The 20,128-nt window shown below is 35.0% G+C and overlaps 1 protein-coding gene across 3 annotated transcripts in view; it reads left to right on the top strand.

The window, feature by feature from the left end:
* Nucleotides 1–20,128, top strand: part of Fut9 (fucosyltransferase 9) — a 233,911-nt gene that overhangs the window by 78,554 nt on the left and 135,229 nt on the right. The window contains exon 1 of one of the 3 annotated variants that reach the window (XM_087187967.1): nt 17,582–19,606. The exons of the other annotated variants lie outside the window; for them this stretch is intronic. The gene's annotated coding sequence lies outside the window, so the exon portion shown is untranslated. Of the gene's footprint in view, nt 1–17,581; nt 19,607–20,128 lie in introns of those variants that run through there. 3 annotated transcript variants of the gene reach the window in all.

Raw genomic sequence — 20,128 nt, 5'->3', positions numbered from 1 at the left:
ATTTTATCATTGTCCATGAGTATATCTGACTCTCCCATTAACAAGTGCTTCTTAAAACGTTTTAAAACCACCACTAATTTTAAGAGAATCCTGTCCATATAAAAAGTCAAGGATGCACAAAATTATGCATACAATTTCCAGAGGAGTGCCAATCTTCCAAGTACCCCTCTAAATTGAAGAATTCTGTATTAGAATGAGAAGACTTCATGGGATGGTTGTTTGTCTAATTTATTTCTTATTCCTAGCATGTATCTGATGTGCCTATACATCTAAAAGAAAGAAAAGTAAGCCTTGCTATTGAATAAATTGAAGAAGTGAATAATAAGTTATTTTAGATATTTCTTACTGTCCCATGGAACTTTTTTCTAAACATCTCCAGTATTTTTCAATTCTTTGTTATTAAACATAATTTTCAAAACCTATAAATTTCAGTGCACCTCCCACTGATACTCAATTCTTCAGTTGTATTGGCAAAAATCAAGCTATTGCATCCTCCATTCCTCGGAATATATACTTATTATTATATTTTATGATTCCCCTAATGTTCTAGGTAATTTCATCACTCACAATTCACAGTGATTTTTTGACTGGTAAGACTCTAGATTCTTTTACCAGAAACACTATTAAGCTGCATCCTTCCATTTCTTTACTTTCTCCATGGGCTTTTAAATATAACACTATATTTTTTGCTACTAAATTCCAATGTAATTTTCAACTTACTAACCTAATCTCTGAAGTCTTTGTAAATTAGTTTGCATCATAGTTATAGCTTTATAGTTAGAATCACCCCTAAATTTATTCAATATGCCTTGCATGTGACCAAATATTTTATTTAAAATGTGAAAAAAAAGTTCATTGATAGAAATTAGAGATCTCTTATAGTTTCACAGTGAGCCATTGACCAGTTTTATTTGGTAGGTAAAGTCTACAAGCAAAGGATTCAGTAAACCTCATATCCTACTCACATATACTGATATTATCCACAAGAATGTGAAAGAAATTATTTCAAATGCTTCATTGAAATTCAGGTAACACAGATTAGGCATTGCATCTTCTGTGAACATTTTCCCTGAGATTCAATTGTATACATCTCCTTTTTGGTTCCGTAAAATTTTCTGCAAGTGTCTGTCATATTTTTTAGCACAATACAACCTGACTTCCCCTTGCCTCTGTCTTTTTAAGCACTGTGAAGAATGAATGAGAAAGGAGAATGAATGAGTCCATGTTTCCTTTATCTGTACATTATCAGAACCCTGTACACAGTGGTTATTCAGTAAATATTTTTCAAGTTGATGGTAAATAAGAGATAAATTCTCATATTTTACCCTAGGATGTGGAATTCTGTATAAACTTTGCAGAGTTTCTCTGGCCTTGTTGTAAGAAATAAATCACTAAAAATGACTCAACAATTTGGAAGGATAAAGGAGCCAGTGCGTCACTTTGTGTCTCACTTTAAATGCTATTTTAGCTTCAGGCACATAAGGAATATGTGACTAGGTTGTATAACAGAACAAGAATTTCATCTTTTAAAAACTAAAGTCTTGCATGCTACTGTGGCATTTCTCTTCTTCGTTTTTTATTGCAGATTTGAATTTGTTTTTAAAATGTCACAAACAGTATTCCATCAATGATCCTAAGAAAAAAGTTTCCAATACATTCATTCATAGACCTAATAGTTGGACTGCCTCCTTTAAAATCATGTGAAAATGATAAAATGCAGCAAAGTCACAATGTTTTTGCATATCCATGTATTCTGGTATGTAAATTTTACTTTGAATTTTCTGTTCCTTGCCTAATATTTATAAATTTATTAGTATATTTGGAATATTAAATGTCATTATCTTATGTCCACCTTTTGATGGCCAAAAGCACATCTATTTTGGTTCAAAGCCAAATTCCCATAAGGAAAGACTTATCAATAAATACTCAATGTCAGTGCACACAGGTTGTGTAATTAGTTTCTAATTCAGACTGAAAAACTCAATGGCAGAAGAATAAAATGACCTTGTGCATTATGTGCAGTCTTTATTAATTCATCTCTAAGCTAGCCCTTGAGATTTTTATGTAGTCTGCAAGAGAAAGGTCAATGGAATACCAATAAATCATCTTGTATTTGTTAGCCCATTTTGAAAATTTTGAAGTTGAGTGAAAATTGATTCCACATATTTCTAATCCAATACCAAAGGGGGAAAATTATTTTCTTTTCACTCATCGACTTCTATTTACATGGGAAATAACACTTCCAAGAAAAATAGGCAGAAAATTTGCAGTGGTAATGAGTACACTAGAGATTAAGCATGTTTCTCATTTTTTACCATTTCTTATTATAAAATGTCTGTAAAGAATTTATTATTTTGAATTAGGAAAACATAATATTTTAAGAATTTCATAAATTTTAAGGGGAATATTAAGCTAAAGTAAAAATATAGTAAAAGACTCTGGAACTATCCAAAGATATAATTTGGAAATGGGTTACACACCCATATGACTTAAAAATCATGAAAAGTAATGATAGATAGTCCTATAAAGATGGACATTGTGTGTTTGCAATACACAATGATTCCGTTCATCAAGGGGAATTGATATATGTATGTAACACATCTTCATTGTTTTTACTTCCCCTCCCCTTCTTCCTTTTTCGCCCTCTGTTTGTCCCCACCCCATTTGCCTAAGATCTATTTCCCAGTTTCTATATATCTTATATTTTGTTTTTTATTCAAAAATTGAAAGCCCATTGTTTATTTTTCATGTTAAGATGTATAGACTTTGGCCTCCAGGTAATGAGGACCTACTAAACAATTTGAAATTTAAAATGGCTTGATCTAGTGCCAGGGATATACCTCAGTGGTGCTGCCATCTGCCTAGCAACCTCAAGGTCCTGAGTTTGATTAACCAGTGCAAAAAAAAAAATTCTGATTCTTCTTAACTCTGCAAAAATTCTAAGTTTATTTAAATGACTGAGTAATATTTGCTAATTCAAGGAACTATACATATGTGTGCACATAATTCTTTTGCTAAGTGATCTTCAGAATAATTTTATGAAAAAATTAAGAAAAAATGTGCACATTACATGGAATTAAAGAGATCACAGCTTTTTTCCTTGGGGAAAAGAGAAAGTCTTTGTCCTTCCATGTTCTATTTTCTACCCATTTAACATCACCAAAAACTCATGTATCATTTTTGTCTCTGATGAATAGAAAACATTTGTATAAGAAGATAAATTTAACTAACAAATAGTTATTTCAGTTTATTTGCTATCATGTGTAGTTACATTTGTGTGCATATGTGTATAAGTAGGAATGTAAAGTCTAAAGAGGTGAGTGTTTCCCTAAAACAGTGAAATCTTTATTATTTGTGATTCCAATTGTCTGCAGGTAAAAGCTTTCCAATGTCACATATTTATGTAGAATTACATAAGTGTTCTCTCAGGAATCATTGTTTATTTCTTGAAAATGTGTGTTGATGAGATTTGAAGATTTGAAGTTTTATATAACCATATGCTTCAGAATGATAAATTAAGAACTATATATAGAAATTTTGCATGTAAATAGAGTTTAAAAATTCAGTTTTAAAATTCTGATTATTAGGTCGTAGACATTTATCAAACAGAATTCACAGATATGATATTTTATTTCTTACATAATTTTTGGATTCTGTTATCATGTAGATCTAAAATGGCCTTTAAAAGTCTCCTGTTTACAAATCAGGTTTTTTGGGGGGCAGGTGATGATTGGATCATGATTTAGTCCACTGATGAGTTCAGAGCTGACTGTGCTGTCAGGAGGTGGGGCCTGATTAGAACAGGCAGGAAACTGACAGTGTGACCTAGAAGGGTGTATTCTTGTTTCAGGCTCCTCCCCTCTGTTTTTGTTGGCCACCAGAACATGAGCACCTTTACTCTGCCAGGACGTTTTACTGTGCTGTTACTGCCTTGCAGCTGACAACCATCAACTGAACCCATTAAAACTGTGAACCAGAATAAACCTCTACCCCTTTAAATTGTTAGTATTGGCTATTTTATCTCAGTGATGGAAAAGTGATTAATATAGATGATTTCCTTTTATTTGAGTCCTAGTATCAATGACTCTTATAGGGATTTTTAGCTAGTAGAATTTTTATGTTCAGGTGCTTCTTTACAAGTTGAATTATAAATTATTTCCCATAAAACTGCTATAGGTGGGCCATGAGTCCATTTTCAAGATATACTTTGCTATCATATAATGATTTTTAACTTGAATTTGTATAAATGAGCAGTTTTAATCTTCTAATTTGACTTATAATTCAATATATATGACTCATTTTTGTTTTATACCACAAAACATAACATGAAGAAATTGTGTTTTCCTCAAGTGTACTCGGTTTGAAAGAAAAACATCTCCCTAGTGTACTAAAGAGAATAACATAAATTTACATGCTTCTTATGGATCATTCTACACTAGAATATGTGACAATCCACATAAGTTTGGTCACCACATACTAAAATGGTAAAGCACTTTGGGGAAAGCACAAAGGCTTAAGTGATGAAAACAGTAACCCAGATAGTCAGGATCATATTTCTCCTTGCTGTCTCCAAAGCCCTTGAGCTGTTGCAAAATGTCAGTAAGGAAGAGATATTGGCTACCACTCTTCAGCACTACAGCATCACCTGAGCCAGTGAACAAAGTATGGGATGAACATGTAAATGAAGACAGGGAAGGAGGCAGAACAATTCAGGAATATTATCAGGCAATGATATTATTTAATATGATTTTACGCCTCATCATGACAAATTACATCTATACCATCTATATCTATGTATAGGTGTGGGTCTAAATATAAAGGAGTTTTTTTGTTTTTCTTCAGATCATTTTATTAGTACATGTTTGTAGTACATGCACTACATTTACATTCCTTGTGGAAGTTAGTTCACATATGTAATACATCTGAATTCCTTTTTTCATTCCCTTTTCCTTCCATCCCTCCTCCCTCTACCTCTCGATCCTCTCTCTTTTTTTTCCTCTTTTTTTGTACATGTTTTCAATGCATAACATCTACATTTCTTTTTGACAGTTTTCACCTCCCAAGTGAACAGGATTTTCAGATTGTCTTCTTATTATGCAAAAACTCAACATTCCAGCATTCCATTATTACCATAAACATCCTGCTTACCCCAATACAAATTAAATATATAGGGACACATTAATTTCTTAGGGTTGTCATAATTAGTTACTATAAATTGTGCATGTTAAAATCAAAGAAATTTATTCTCTCACAAATCTCGAATCCCAAAGCCTACAGTGAAGGTGTCAGTAGGGTGAGACTGCCACTTCTTTGCCTCTTCTGACTTCTGGGAATTGCCAGAAATCCTTGACATCCTTCAGTATTTAGAATTGATTTGGCATCTTTCAATTACTCCAGACTCCATTCCCATCGTTACAACCTTCTTTCTGTGTATTTCTGTGTCTCCAAAATGTGTTTACAGAAGAAAATCAGCCAATAAATTTAGGGCTCATCATAATCCAGAGTAACCTCATTTCCCTCAGCTTTATTGAGATACTCTTGATGAATAAATATTTTATATATTTAAGTTGTACATCACGATGTTTTGACATATACCTTGTGAAATGATTATCACAATCAAACTAATTAAGATACCCATCTTCACTGAATCATATCTGTCAAAACTTATTTCCAAAGACCCTAATTCCAAAGTTCATGGGCACTGGGGATTAAGATTTCAGCATATCTTTTGGGAGGAACATTATTCAATTCACAATGGGGGCTAATCTCAGCCAGATATTTAAAAGAATGACCAGATCTTGTGAAATCAATTTACATCAAAGTCAGAATAATTCTAGAGTTCATTTACATTTCTAACAAAGGATTTTGTAATGTAACTTCATCAAATAATTAATACACTGTTAGAGATCAAAGTATTCCTAATACCTGCTTTCTGTCCATAGCTTCTAACTCCCCATTGTCCTCACTACCCACTCACCAGAAAGGATCAGATACAAAATAGAAAATCTACTTATAAAGAAAACTTATTTGTTTTAATTTTTAGCTGTTTTCATTCTAATACTTTTAAAATTGACAAATATTAATTCTGTATGTTTGGTGAGTACAAATTGATGTTTGATCTATACATAAGCTATAGAGAGATTCAGGTGAGCTAATTAACATATCCATCACCTTGCCAACTCATCTTCTGTTGCAGTAAGTATATTAAAAAGCTATTCTTTTATCAGTTTTGAAATACCACATCATTTGAGACTTTGTACTCTTTGATCAGCATGTTTCTTTTCTCCATCACTTTCTCTAGCCTCTATTTCTATGAGACTCTTTAAAAATTCCATGTGCATATGGATCATACAGTATTTTTCTTTCCATGACTGGATTGTTTCATTTAACACAATATCCACTAGATTTAACCATGTTGTGTTGAATAACATAATTTCTTTTGCTTTAAAAACTGGCATGTAGTGTACATAGGCCATCTTTTTAAATAGATTCATCCACTGATGGACACCTAATATGTTTCCATCCCTTAGCTGTTGTGTATAATGCTGGAATAAACATGGAAATACAGATGTCTCTTCAACACCAATGTCAATTCCTTTAAATCATACCCATTAAAGGAATGCTGAATCTTATACAAATAAATTTAGATTGTATATTTTTATTTCCTTTTCCTTTACTACCATTTTACAAACTTTTATAATAACAGTAAAATAATTTCTTTGTACAAATTATGTGAATAATTTTATTTTCCATCTGGTGACATGGATTTAAATCTGAATATTGTATACAGCCCTCGTATAATGAATGTATATAACATACATTAGGGGCACTGATACAAAAAGTTTGGCCAAAAAAATGGCATAAAGGTAAATGATTTTATTAGGTATAAGTTTAATTTCTTTTAAAGTCTGAACTAACAGAACAAATAAGAGTAAAAAAGAATCTTTTCAGGGTTTATAGGACGTAATTTCTTTTCTTCTGTGCTTGCTTCTTAAAGTCAGTATCCATTCACAACTGTGAAACACTCACCCTTAGAAGGGCTAAGACCAAAAAAATGTGGTACCTTTATTTAGGTTATTAAAATCCTGAAATTCAAGTTTAAAGTGATTCAAAAGGAGATAAGTGTGTTTTAAAACAAATTGCTTTTCCTTCTTTGTAATGAGTCAGAATACAACTTTGTGGTAAGATTACCTGATATTCTGAACAATGTAATGTATTTTTTTAAATAACTTGATTTATTTGTAAATCACATACTATCACCACACAGCTGAAATCATTGATCTTAACATGAGCATTACAGATAAAATTGGGATGAACTCCTAACTTTCTCAGATTATTCATTATTTGAGAAGCAGAATTTAATAAGAAATTCTGATTCTTAAAAAGCTTTTATCAAGGTAAACATAACTTTAGAAAAAAGAAAATTACATCATTCTAAACTAAATTGGTGAGATATAAAATACCCAACTGGCATTTTTGTTAATATTAGTGTTACTTTTTTGCTAATTACAAAACTACTCTGCAAAATTTTTTCTATTTATTTAATTATTTCTCATTTATTTATTTATATTTAGTGCTAGGGTTTGAACCTAGTGAGCACTCTAACACTGAGGTATTCCCCAGCCCCTAAATTTTATTGCTTTTTAGAATTTATTTCTTAAGAGATTTGGTCTGAATAAAAAAGTATAACTTAAGTTTTATAATTAAAATTTACATTGAAACATCTATTTATCATGAAATTAATTAATACTCAAAATTAAATATTATTTAAATAATGATTTGAGTTTCTATAACCCATTTTTTCAACTATTTTGAACATTCTGGAACTCATCTATTTTTTTCCCTTTGCGACATACTGTTCTTTATTTAGAGGCAGGTTCTTGTTAATTACTGAGACTGGACTAAACCTTGCAGTCTTCCTGCCTCAGCCTCCTTGGTATGAACCACCATACTCAGTTTGGTGCCAGTTCCGTTTTTTGTTTGCCTGTTTAGTACATGTTTGTAATATGTTATGTTTACATTCCTTGTGGAAAGTTGGTATGTGAACACCATACATTTTATTGCTTTTTCTCATCCCTTTTCCTTCCTATGCTCTCTATCTCCCTCCATCTCTTGATCCTCTTTCATGTTTGTTTTGTTTTGGTTTGGGTTGGTTTTTTTTTTTTTTTTTTTTGTACATGTTTGCAGTACGTAATGTTCATATTCCTCATGTGGCGCTGATACATGTACATAATACATCTTAATTCCTTTTTTCATTAATTTTCTCTCCTCACTCTCCCCCTCCCAATATCTTGATCCACTTCCCCTTTGAGGAATATCTATCTCCCTACTTTCTATTATCTATTTTTCATTTTGTTTTTTATTTATACATTGGGAACTGATCTATTTTACACAGCACAATCCCCCAAAATCTGCACAAAATTACCCTTTGAGATAGATGAATTATTAGATAAGGAGATTTCAGATTCTATGCACATGTATTTATCAGCATCTCTAGGAATATGCTGCTCCATGAATCTATTTTATTAAGCCATTTATTATTAATCATTCAAATAATTCTTATGCTAAAAGCTTGAGAAACAGATATTAAAGGCGAAAGACATTAGATCTGAGTTTTTTCTACATTGTGATCTGTAGACTCTGCTATACATTGCAAGAACCTCTTCTGCATTTTCAACTTCTAGAGAAAGTTGTCCAAAGGTCAGAGGAAGAGACAGACCAGAACTCTTCCCACTGTTGACAGAGTTCTGAGCACCCGGCAGGGAGAGCAGGCAGCATGCTTGACTTTCTTTATTATCAGTGAGCCCAAGAGAAATTTTCATAGATTTCTTTTCTGTCCCTGCCTCCTTTGCCATTTCCTTTACCTTGCACTCTTACTTCTCCCTCCCTTCTTTGCCAATTTTACCAGAAAAATGGGTGGGAGGGAGGAATATTTGGAGGACAGTGTCCACTTATTAACCACCCCCCTTTACCTATACACCTGGCTCAATCTCATTGAAGGTTTTTAAAGTAGGTGCTTAAAAGAGGAAATGTCTATTTCACTCCCATAGAAAATAAAAAACAAAGAAAATCTGTCACCAACTGTCTGTCCTTGGCCTGTTTTCTGACCCCTGCACTCAGTAGTCATCAATCTCTGGAACAGACTGATGATGAATATAAGCATCACACAATCTGTATTTCTGATCTCCTTTGTTCAGATCCTTCTCCTAGGGAAAGTCTTAAAGTTTAAGATCGGGACTCAAAGTACCATCTGAATAAAGAACCATAGCATGAGTGGCATTGAGAAAAGCTACTACGGATCAGCCTGACTCTCATCCTGTTATTTACAAGCTCCTGAGCTAATGACAATTGGATCTTTCCCAAGCCTGTTATGTCAGACAGCCAGGCTTATCATTCAGTAGATTAGTTATCCTAAGATCCCTCAGAGCTAGAGAAATGATGCTTGGAGTGTTTAAACTTTTTTGATTCAACTGAAGGACACATACATATAATAAAAGCACCTCTACACTGATATCAGTAAAAATTTAAAATGAAAATATTTATTATAGGTTCATCTAGAATTTCATTAACTATAACCCATTACTGATGCCCATATTCACTCTACAAGAAAGAGTGGAGTATGTACAGCAGCAACTGCTCATGGGGCTCTATAGAACAACCTTGACTGCTCCTTGTCTTGCAGTGCCTACAATGTTTACCATTCAGCTCTTTAGTGCACAAGTTTGCTAAACTCTGGCCTAAGTCAAAATATTTATTACTTATCTTCTCACCATTTATTCTCAGCAAATACTCTCCAACAATATTCCTTGGAAATTCTCCATATTCATGTGAAAACATACGTATTTTCATTTTTCACCAACCAGAATAAGACAATCATAAATGTGTGGAAACAATTACTGTCTTAACCTCAGTAACCAGAGTTCTGCCTGTCACAATAAGAATTTAATAAATGAGTAAGTTTTAAAGTGTATATACATTCCACATTTTATTTATGATTATCGCCATAATTTATATCTTAGAATATCTTAGAATTTCATTTCATTTCCTCATCTTAGAGTAAAATGAATACTCCAGGGAGGACATACATTGAGGTTTCCAGTAAGACCTCAAGTCCCATAGGGAGAACCCCAAGAGTTTGCCCTGGAGGGCTCTGTATACTTAAGAGAACAAAGTAACACTCTCTGCCCTAAATAGTATGTGTCTACATATTTTGATTGATAAAATATGTGTATAAAACTAGATAAATCAATTTCAAATATGTATTTTAACAGTAACCTGTACTCCAAATCTAAGTATATTTGAAGTCTTGAAGACCTTGGTGCTTGACAATGGTTCTGAGTGCTACTAATTCCCTATTTCCTACAGCAACCCAGCAAATAGAAGAATCTACATCTTCTGGGAGTCCCCACCCTGTTTTCTCTGGTTCACAGGATCTGTAACATGTTTGTTCAAAACTGTGATGATCAGGACACATCATTCAAGGCAGATAAGTAACAGGGGAGGAAGGAGAAGGAAAAGCCAACCCGTGAAGGATTCCAGATAATGAAAACAAGGAGGACCTGTCAAAGTGAGGATAATTGCAGATTTCTCCCTTAGCCACTCTTTTTCTTCAGGTGCTGAGGATTTATGAACCAACTGAGTTAACTTTTAACCATCTAGGCCAAAATTTCTCCCAAAATACAATGCTCAAGAAACATTCATTATGTTTCTCCCTTCTCCCATTTCCTCCTCACCTGGATTTGTGCTGTTAATTCATGATTCTTCTTCAAATATCTACTTAATATAAAGGGCAAATCAACATTTTTGTTCTGTGAGGGAATTTTTTTCTTTTCCTTTTACTTCATGCAAAATGAAAGCCTTAGGGCATCCCGTGTTGATCACCTGAGGCAGATTTGTGGGGCCAAGAGTGTGGTTCTGGAAGGAATTTGCCTGTGCTCCAGTCCAGCTGTACCACTTACAACTGCATGAAGTTGGATAACTTGTTTAACCAAGTGCTTCATGTTCCTCATCTCTAAATGGGAATAACATTACCTCATAGGCTTGTTCATCAGACTGGATATATAGAAAGCTCTTAATATTGTGCTTGTATATAGTGAGCATTTTTTTCTTACTAAATGTTATTAGTATTAACTAGGTTCAAGCACTTGGCATGACCAAAGGGGCCTCCAGTGGTGGGCCCTACATACCTGCTCTGCCTTCGCGTGTCCACCATTACACTTCCTATCACTCTGCTCTAATTAAGCCAGATTACTCTTTCAGCCCCAAGCTATATCATACCTTATCTTTGTTCACACTGCAATGCCTAGTCATCATTCCACATTGGCCTTACATAGCTTATTTTCTATTAAGTTTCTCCCAAGTAAAATGGAATGCTGACACCTTTGTGTCCCCAGACAGACATTTTGTTCAAAGTTCTTCATTTCTCTTTCTCTTCTTCCTCTCCTAGACTGTGAACCTTTCAAGGGAAGGGGGAGTATTAGAAACTTTGATAGCCATTGCACCTAGCAGCTCTCTCTTATATGGAGAACATTAGAAAAAAAATATATGTTGAAACAAAGAGGACTTAAACACTCTAGTAATTTGGAAGCCATAAAATTCTATTTAAAGTACACCCAAAGGCCATCCTGCTGCTCCCGGCGCAGAGGAAGGGGCTTCTGAGCTGCCTTCCCACTCCTCCTGGTCCAGAGGAAGGGGCTTCCCAGACACCATCCATCCTGCTGCTCCAAGCCCAGAAGAAGGGGCTTTTGGGAGACCTTCTGTCCCACCACTGCTGGCCCAGAGAAAGGGGTTTCTGGGCCACCATCCCTACCACCACTCCTGGCCCCTGTCCCACCTCTCCCAGCTCAGAGGAGGTGAGCCGCAAGGGCACCAACAGCATCCCCCACCCCCCCAGTCAAAATGAGAAAACACATAAATAAGTCACAAAACCAGACTTCCAGATCACCTACAGCAATCCCAAAGGGAAATGAGATGGAACACTCTGATGCTCAACAACCTGGACCCACTGAACTGGCAACAAAAGGAGATCTGGAAAAAATGAAATCAGAACTAATTTCTCAGATAACAGGAGAAATCGTGCTCCTAGTGCAAGACATGATTAATAAATCTAGAGAGGAGCTCAGGAACATGATGGAATCCCAACATAGGAAACAAATGGAATCCATAAAACAGAGGCAAATAGATTTCCAGGAGATGAAAAACTCCACTGAAAGTCTACACAGCAGAATGAGCCAATGTGAGGACAGAATTTCAGATATAGAAGATAAGATTGCAATTAATGACCAGGAAAAGAAAAATTGCTTCAAAATATAAGGGAACATGAGAAATCAATCCAGCAGCTGCTAGATGATGCAAAGAAGAATAACATAAGACTAGAGTCAATGAAGAAAGAGGAGAGAGTGCAGATGACATAAAAATATCTCTTCACAGAAATAATGGCAGAAAACTTCCCAAGCAGGGGAGAAGAACTTGACATACAGATAAGTGAGGCATATAGGACTCCAAATAGCCTTGATCAAAAAATATCTACACATAGGCATATAATTGTTAAGATTCCAGAAACTCAACAGAAGAACAAAGTTCTACAAGCAGTTAGAGAAAAGAAACAAATCACATACAAAGGAAAGCCCATCAGAATCACAGCAGGCTTCTCAACACAAACCATCAAGGCAAGAAGAGCTTGGAGTGACATATTCCAAGCCCTAAAAGAAAACAGCCTCCAACTCAGATTGATGTACCCTGCAAAACTATCTTTCAAAAAGGATGGAGAAATAAGATACTTTCATGACAAAGAGCACCTTAGGAACTTCGTGAATACCAAACCAGCACTCCAAAGAATTTTACACAATATCCTAGGAACAGATATTGAGGATCACAACCCCAGGAAGCAAAGCAAAATGAACCCATCTGCCATGACAAAAAATTAAATGTAAAGGGGGAGAACCCAACAAAAAGAAAAAGTCATGGGAATGACAAGTCAATATGTTTCAGTTATAACCATCAACGTTAATGGTCTCAATTCACCAACTGGCAGAATGGGTCAAGAAGCAAAATTCAACAATATGCTGCAGACAAGAAACACACTTATTTCAAAATGAACCTCACAGACTGAAAGTTAAAGAGTGGAAAACAATACTCCATGTGACGGGAACCTGAAAAAAAGCAGGAGTAGATATCCTCTTGGCAGATCAAGTAGATTTCAAACCAACACTGATTAAGAGAGATGAAGAAAGACACTACATCCTTCTAAAGGGAACAATCCAAGAGGAAGAGATGACCATCATAAATATCTATCCACCAAACACTAGTGTGCCCACCTATATAAAACAAATACTAATGGACATGGAAAGTCATATATGCACTAATACAATTGTAGTGGGGGACCTCAACAACCCACTGTCACAAATAGATAGATCAACTAGACAAAAAATAAGCAATGAAACTCTTGAACAAATGAACTTAACAGATGTTTACAATGTTCCAGCCCACAAAATCAGAATAGACATTCTTCTCAGCTGCACATTGGTCATTCTCCAAAATAGACCACATAATCACACATAGAACATGTTTAAGCAACTGCAAAGGAATTGAAGTTAACCCCTGTATATCATCAGACCATAGTGTAATGAAATTGGAGATCCATAGCAAAAGAAACTGGAAAAATTTCATAAACACATGGAAATTGAACAACACACTTCTGAATAACCAATGGGTCACAGGGGAAATTAAAGAAGAAATCAAACAGTTCCTTTCATTAAATGATAATGACAAAATAACATATCTGAATCTATGGGACACAATGAAAGCAGTTTTATGAGGGAAATTCATAGCAGTGAATGCATATATTAGGAAAACAGAATGAGCCCAATTAAACAACCTGATGCTGCACCTCAAGCTTCTAGGAAAAGAAGAGCAGGACAACCCCAAAGCTCATACAAGGGAGGAAATTATAAAGATCAGAGGAGAAAACAATGCAGTGGAGACTAAGAGAATGATACAAAAAATCAAGCCAAGAGTTGGTTCTTTGAAATAATCGACAAAATTGACAAACCCTTAGCCAACCTTATCAGAAAAAGGAAAGAAAAGGTCCAAATCCATGCAATTAGGAATGAAAAGGGTGAAATTACAATAGACCCAGCAGAAATCCAGAGGATCATCAATACCTACTTCCAGAACGTATATGCCAATAAGATGGAAAACACAGAAGAAATGGACAGAATCCTAGATACATATGAATTACCAAAATTGAACAAAGAAGACCTAAAAATTCTAAACAACCCAATATCAATCAATGAAATTGAAAACATAATTAAAAACTTAACAACTAAGAAAAGCTCAGGCCCTGATGGCTTCACAGCTGAATTCTACAAGATATTTAGAGAGGAACTACTGCCACTACTGTTTAAAGTCTTCAGTGAAATTAAAAGGGAAGCAATACTCCCAAATTCATTCCTGGAAGCAAGCATCACCGTGATCCCCAAAGCAGAGAAAGACCCAACCAAAAAGGAGAACTATAGGCCAATCTCACTAATGAACATAGATGCAAAAATCCTTAATAAGATACTGACAAATAGAATGCAGAAGATCATCAAGAAGATCATACACCCTGATCAAGTGGGATTCATCTGAGGGTTGCAGGGATGGTTCAACATATGCAAATCAATCAATGTAATACACTATATCAATAGAACCAAGGGCAAAAACCATATGATTATCTCCATAGATGCAGAAAAAGCATTTGAAAAAATCCAACATGCATTTATGATAAAAACCCTACAAAATATTGGAATAGATGGTCTCTACCTCAAACTGATAAAAGCCATCTATGAAAAACCAACAGCCAATATCATACTAAATGGTCAAAAACTGAAATCCTTCACAGTAAAATCAGGAAGAAGACAAGGATGTCCACTATCACCACTCCTGTTCAATATAGTTCTGGGAACATTAGCCATGGCAAATAGACTATAGAAAGAAATAAAAGGAATAAAGGTAGGAAATTAAGATGTCAAATTGTCATTATTTCAGATGACATGATACTCTATATAGAAGATCCTAAGAACTCCACCAAAAATCTTCTGGACTTAATAACCAAATTCAGTCAAGTAGCTGGTTACAAGGTCAACACACAAAAATCAATAGCTTTCCTCTACAACAATGACAGACTCACTGAGAGAGAAATAGGGCAAATAATTCCTTTCACAATAGCATCCAAAAAACTGAAATACCTTGGAATCAACCTAACAAAAGAAATCAAAGATCTCTTCTCTGAAAACTATGGCACTCTGAAAAGAGAGATTGAAGATGATATCAGAAAATGGACAGACATCCCCTGCTCCTGGGTAGGAAGGATTAATATAGTGAAAATGCCCATACTTCCAAAACTGCTATATAGATTTAATGCAATTCCAATTGAGATCCCAGCAGCATACTTCATGGACCTTGAGAAAACAATCCAAAAATTCATTTGGAACAAGAAGAGACCCAGAATAGCAAAAGCAATTCTAGGTAACAGAGACATGGCAGGGGGTATCACATTTCCAACTTGAAACTATATTACCAAGCTACTGTGAAAAAAACAGCAAGGTACTGGCAAAGAAACAGACTGGAGGACCAGTGGAACAGATTAGAAGATGCAGAAACAATGCCAGACACACTCAGCCAACTTATCTTCAATAAAGGAGCCAAACACCCTCACTGGAGAAAAGATAGCCTCTTTAATAAATGGTGCTGGAAAAATTGGGTTTCAACTTTCCAAAGATTAAAACTAGACCTATATCTCTTGCCATGCACTAAACTAAAATCAAAATGGATTAAAGAACTAAATATTAAAAGAGAACTCTGAACCATTTGGAACAGAGGTTAGGTAGAACTCTTGAAAACATTGGTGTTGGAAAAGATTTTATGAACAAAACCTCAGTTGCCTGTGAACTAGCACAAACCATCCACAAGTGGGATCTCTTCTTTTTAGAAAGCTTCTGCACAGCAAGAGAAACCACCAGCAGTGTGAAGAGGCAACCCACAATGTGGGAAAAAAGCTTCACCTGCTCTTCCTCAGACAAAGGTCTACTATCTCGAATCTATGAAGAACTTAAAATGATCAGACCTCTCAAATTTAAAGACCCAATCTGACAATGGGCATCTAAAATGAACAGACATTTCTCAGACAGAGAAGTAGAGATAGCAAATAAATACATGAAAATATGTTCAACATCACTGGTCATTTGAGAGATGCAAATGAAAACAATGCTGAGATTCCACCTCACTCCAGAAAGAATGGCTGCTATCATGAAATCAACCAATAACAAATGCTGGTGGGGCTGTGGGGAAAGAGGAACCCTGCTGCACTGCTGGTGGGAGCGTAGACTGGTGCAACCACTGTGGAAATCAGTATGGAGATACCTCAAAGAACTAGGGCTGGAAGTCCCATTTGACCCCGCTATTCCACTGCTGGGGATGTTACCCCAAAGATTTAAAAGAATCATACCACAGTGATATATGTGCACCCATGTTCATAGCAGCACAGTTTGTGACAGCTAAAACTTGGAAACAGCCCAAATGCCCATCAACTGGAGACTAGATAAAGAAAATGTGTTTTTTTAATAAAATGGAGTACTTCTCATTCATAAAAAATGAGAAATTAGAGACATGTATAGCTAAATGGATGCACACTGAGGTGATACTCTTAAATGAAATAAATAGAACACACATGCATAAATACCGAATAGTTTCTCTGGTGTGAGAAACTGAAAGTGTAAATAAGGGCTAAAATGTATAATAGGTAATGTGAAAAAGGAAGAAAAGGGGTAAAGGGGAAGGAAGTGGGAGGGCTAGGGGAAAGGATAGAAGGGAATGGGTTTAATATGAGAAAATGGAAAAATAGGAACAAAATCTTTATAAATAGGAATGGAGGGGTTGAAGGGAGGGCTGGGCAAGGGTGAAAAATAAGAACCAAGAGAGATTATGTAAAGGTGCAAATTTCCAACAATGAATGTCATTATGTTGTATACCTAAAATGTACCAATGATTATTATGAATAATCAATAATGCCAAATAGGAAGAAAAGGTCCAAAGGGCTAGGGGTAGTGGGAGGGGCAGGGGAAAGGAAAGAAGGGAAAGGAAAAATGATGAGAAATGTGAAAAATGGAAATAAAGTCTTTGTAAATAGGGAAGGGTGGAGGGGGTGAAGGGAGGCCTAGGAATGGGGAAAAAATAAGAATCAAGATGCATTATGTAAAGGTACAGTTCTCAATGAGAGATATAATTGTGGTGCAAACCTAAAATGTACCAATAAAAGAATTTAACAAAAAACAAATAAATTAAAAATAAAGTACAGCCAAAGGAATTGGCTCCCTTCTGGCAGCAAATCTCATTCATTACTATAAAAGGCATAAACTAATTGTCATTTTTTTCAAAATTATATGTCTTTTAACCACACCTGGCTAAAAGTGAATTAAGTGAATTAAGAATTTTACTCTTATTAATGAAATTCAGGTTTGAATATACCTGAGGTTTTTTAACAACATCATTCTATATCCTATAAAATTTGTGTTTTTATAAGTAATTTTTCCATTTTGTCATTTCATTTTTGTTTTAAACTATACATCAGATAGTGCTGCTCTTAACTATCTGCAGTATCTTTTTTCAGCTAGTTCAATAGTAATTGAAAGCAGTAATGAAAAACTACCGTGTCTCCTTATTTTTCCCCTTTGGAAGATTTTACCCATATCTATTGAAGGATCCTATATAAATCCATAATTATTCAAATAAAAATAATTACCTACATTTCAATGATGGCTCAAATATGCATTTGTGTTTTTAAAACAGCAAAATTAATAAATCGTAATTCAAACATATACCCCAAATTCAAACACTTCTCTCCATTACTGCTGCCACCAAACATAACAAACACGTTTCTAAACTCAACTACTGCAATATTCTTTACACTTGCAGTTGTTGTCAAGCTTGCCTCTCCATTAACCACACAACATTAAAAGTGATCTTTTAAAGTTTTAATCAGACCATGTCAATCCCCCAGTTCAAACCCTCCCATCTTTTTGATATTATAAAGTCTGATCTCTTTAGGATGGCCTTTGAGGCCCAGGAAGACCTGCTGATGCCTACCTATTTATTTCCCTTCTCTTGCCACTGTGCCCTGGGCCACTATAACTACTGATACAATGGATTTTTTTCTTCATCTGGAACATGCAGTATTTATTCCTGCACCAGACCTTTGCAATGGTGTCTACTCTGTACGCAATGCTAGGTATTGAACGTAAGGTCTTTAGCTCACACACATTCTCCTTCTTAAGGCCTGCCCTCCCTGACTGCCTCACCTCAGTGAGCCAGTCCCAGTCCATTATGGGCTGCATGGCTGCTGACATCTCTCTCAGTCAGATCCTCCTCACTCTGTCTCTTCTTGATAACTTTGCTAATTCATACTGGTTTGGATTTTGGTGATTGAACTCCTCAGAATCACTGCTGTTCCCCCTTTGGTCACCTGGTTAAAGCCAAGAACCTCACAAACCTCTGTGACTGAGCCATTTTACTTTTATAAGGTCTATTTTATCCCCTTAACTCATCCATGATTGCCAACTAAGTCTCTCAAGCCAGAGAGTGCTCTTTGAATACACTGAGTCACACATATTGCATGGGATTTCTCAAAACACTAAGTTCTTCTTCCAGTTGTGGGCAGAAATTCTGAGCATCCTTAAGAAGGGGTCTCTAAAGCTACTTCTCCTGGAGGTTTGGCCTCAAGAAGCAGGGAAAAGAAAACAAGGCTGTGATAGCCACTTTCTTCTTTTACTGTGACCTCTCAACCCCTTCTGACCTCTCTCAAAGAAATAGGTTTTTTTCTTGTTGGTTTTCTAGATGATGTGCAATTCCTTTTTACAAAATCCTATGCAAACTCAGTCATTTATGTTTGCTGACAAGCATCAAGATGAAAAGTAAAAGCAGTTAATGAATCATCTTAATGTTTTGTCTTTAAATTACTAAGCCTCTGGATCTTGGCAAATCATTAAGTAATTGACTAATCCACCAAATCTCATCTCAATATAGAAGGAAGGAATTGAAGGGCTGTAGAAACCCTTTCTTTCTCAAGACTGATTGACTTTAAACCATACATCAAATTGGAGGAAAGTGAATGTTTTGTTCCACTTCTACCCCATGGCACCAGATGCTTTGACTGCTGTAGGAGAGAAGACAAGTAAGAAAGCAAAAGAGGAAAATGTTCATCATGAATGATTTAGACATAAATGCAGGGAATGGAAGAAAATGATTTTCTCTCTATGTGTAATACAAAAGGAGACTAGAAATAATAATAGCTGTATTCAAATAAATCATTATCAACAAAAATAATCACTGTATGAGAGTAATTCCATTAGTTGTGTGTCATTTATTCAGCATACTGAACCCTTAAGTCATAGCTACGATTTGGAACACATACACCCCCCCACACACAAATATGAATTGCCAAATAGCAAACAAAATTCAAGCTTTCTGTATCTCATTATTCTTATTCTGAAAAGAATTCTAAATGTTTTATTTTTCTGATTTCCTAGATCATTTTGAAAACAACAATTCAGACCTTGGACACCAAAAACAGGTAGAATGAAAATGAGAATGGTTTTTGATGATGAGACAGAAAAACAGTTTTAAATTCACAGATACTCAAAAACCATGCCTGTATGGAACCACTGGAAATATATTTAAATGTCCTTTCTCCATTTTTATTATTATTAAATATTTTGATCTCTTGTATAAAGAACTATAAAAATACATGACATACTTTATATAAGAAGTGTTTGTGTTTTTATTCATTTCACAGTCTTTAGCACAAGATAAACACAAGTTTTACAAAGAAAGTAGACTATGTACAAAACATTTAATTACTCTTTTTTTCTAATTGAGGTCTTTATTAGTATTGAAAATGGATGTCTAGGCACAATAGTCTTATAAACATTGCCCAAAAGTTCATGTACAAATAAAGATTGTAATCAGAAGTATTAGGCATTTTGAAGTTAGGTCTGGGTTTGACCCATAGCCACAATATTTTCCAATTTCTTTACGGATGAGTCTCTATCTAGAATTATATAGAATTATCAGGATCCTGAAAAATGAGGAAAAT

This window comes from Heterocephalus glaber, unplaced genomic scaffold (assembly GCF_053883595.1).
Source record: "Heterocephalus glaber isolate CG9 unplaced genomic scaffold, H.glaber_assembly_v1.0 deba00001523, whole genome shotgun sequence".
In the NCBI taxonomy this organism is placed as follows: Eukaryota; Metazoa; Chordata; class Mammalia; order Rodentia; family Bathyergidae; genus Heterocephalus; species Heterocephalus glaber.
This window is presented reverse-complemented; position numbering and strand designations above follow the sequence as displayed.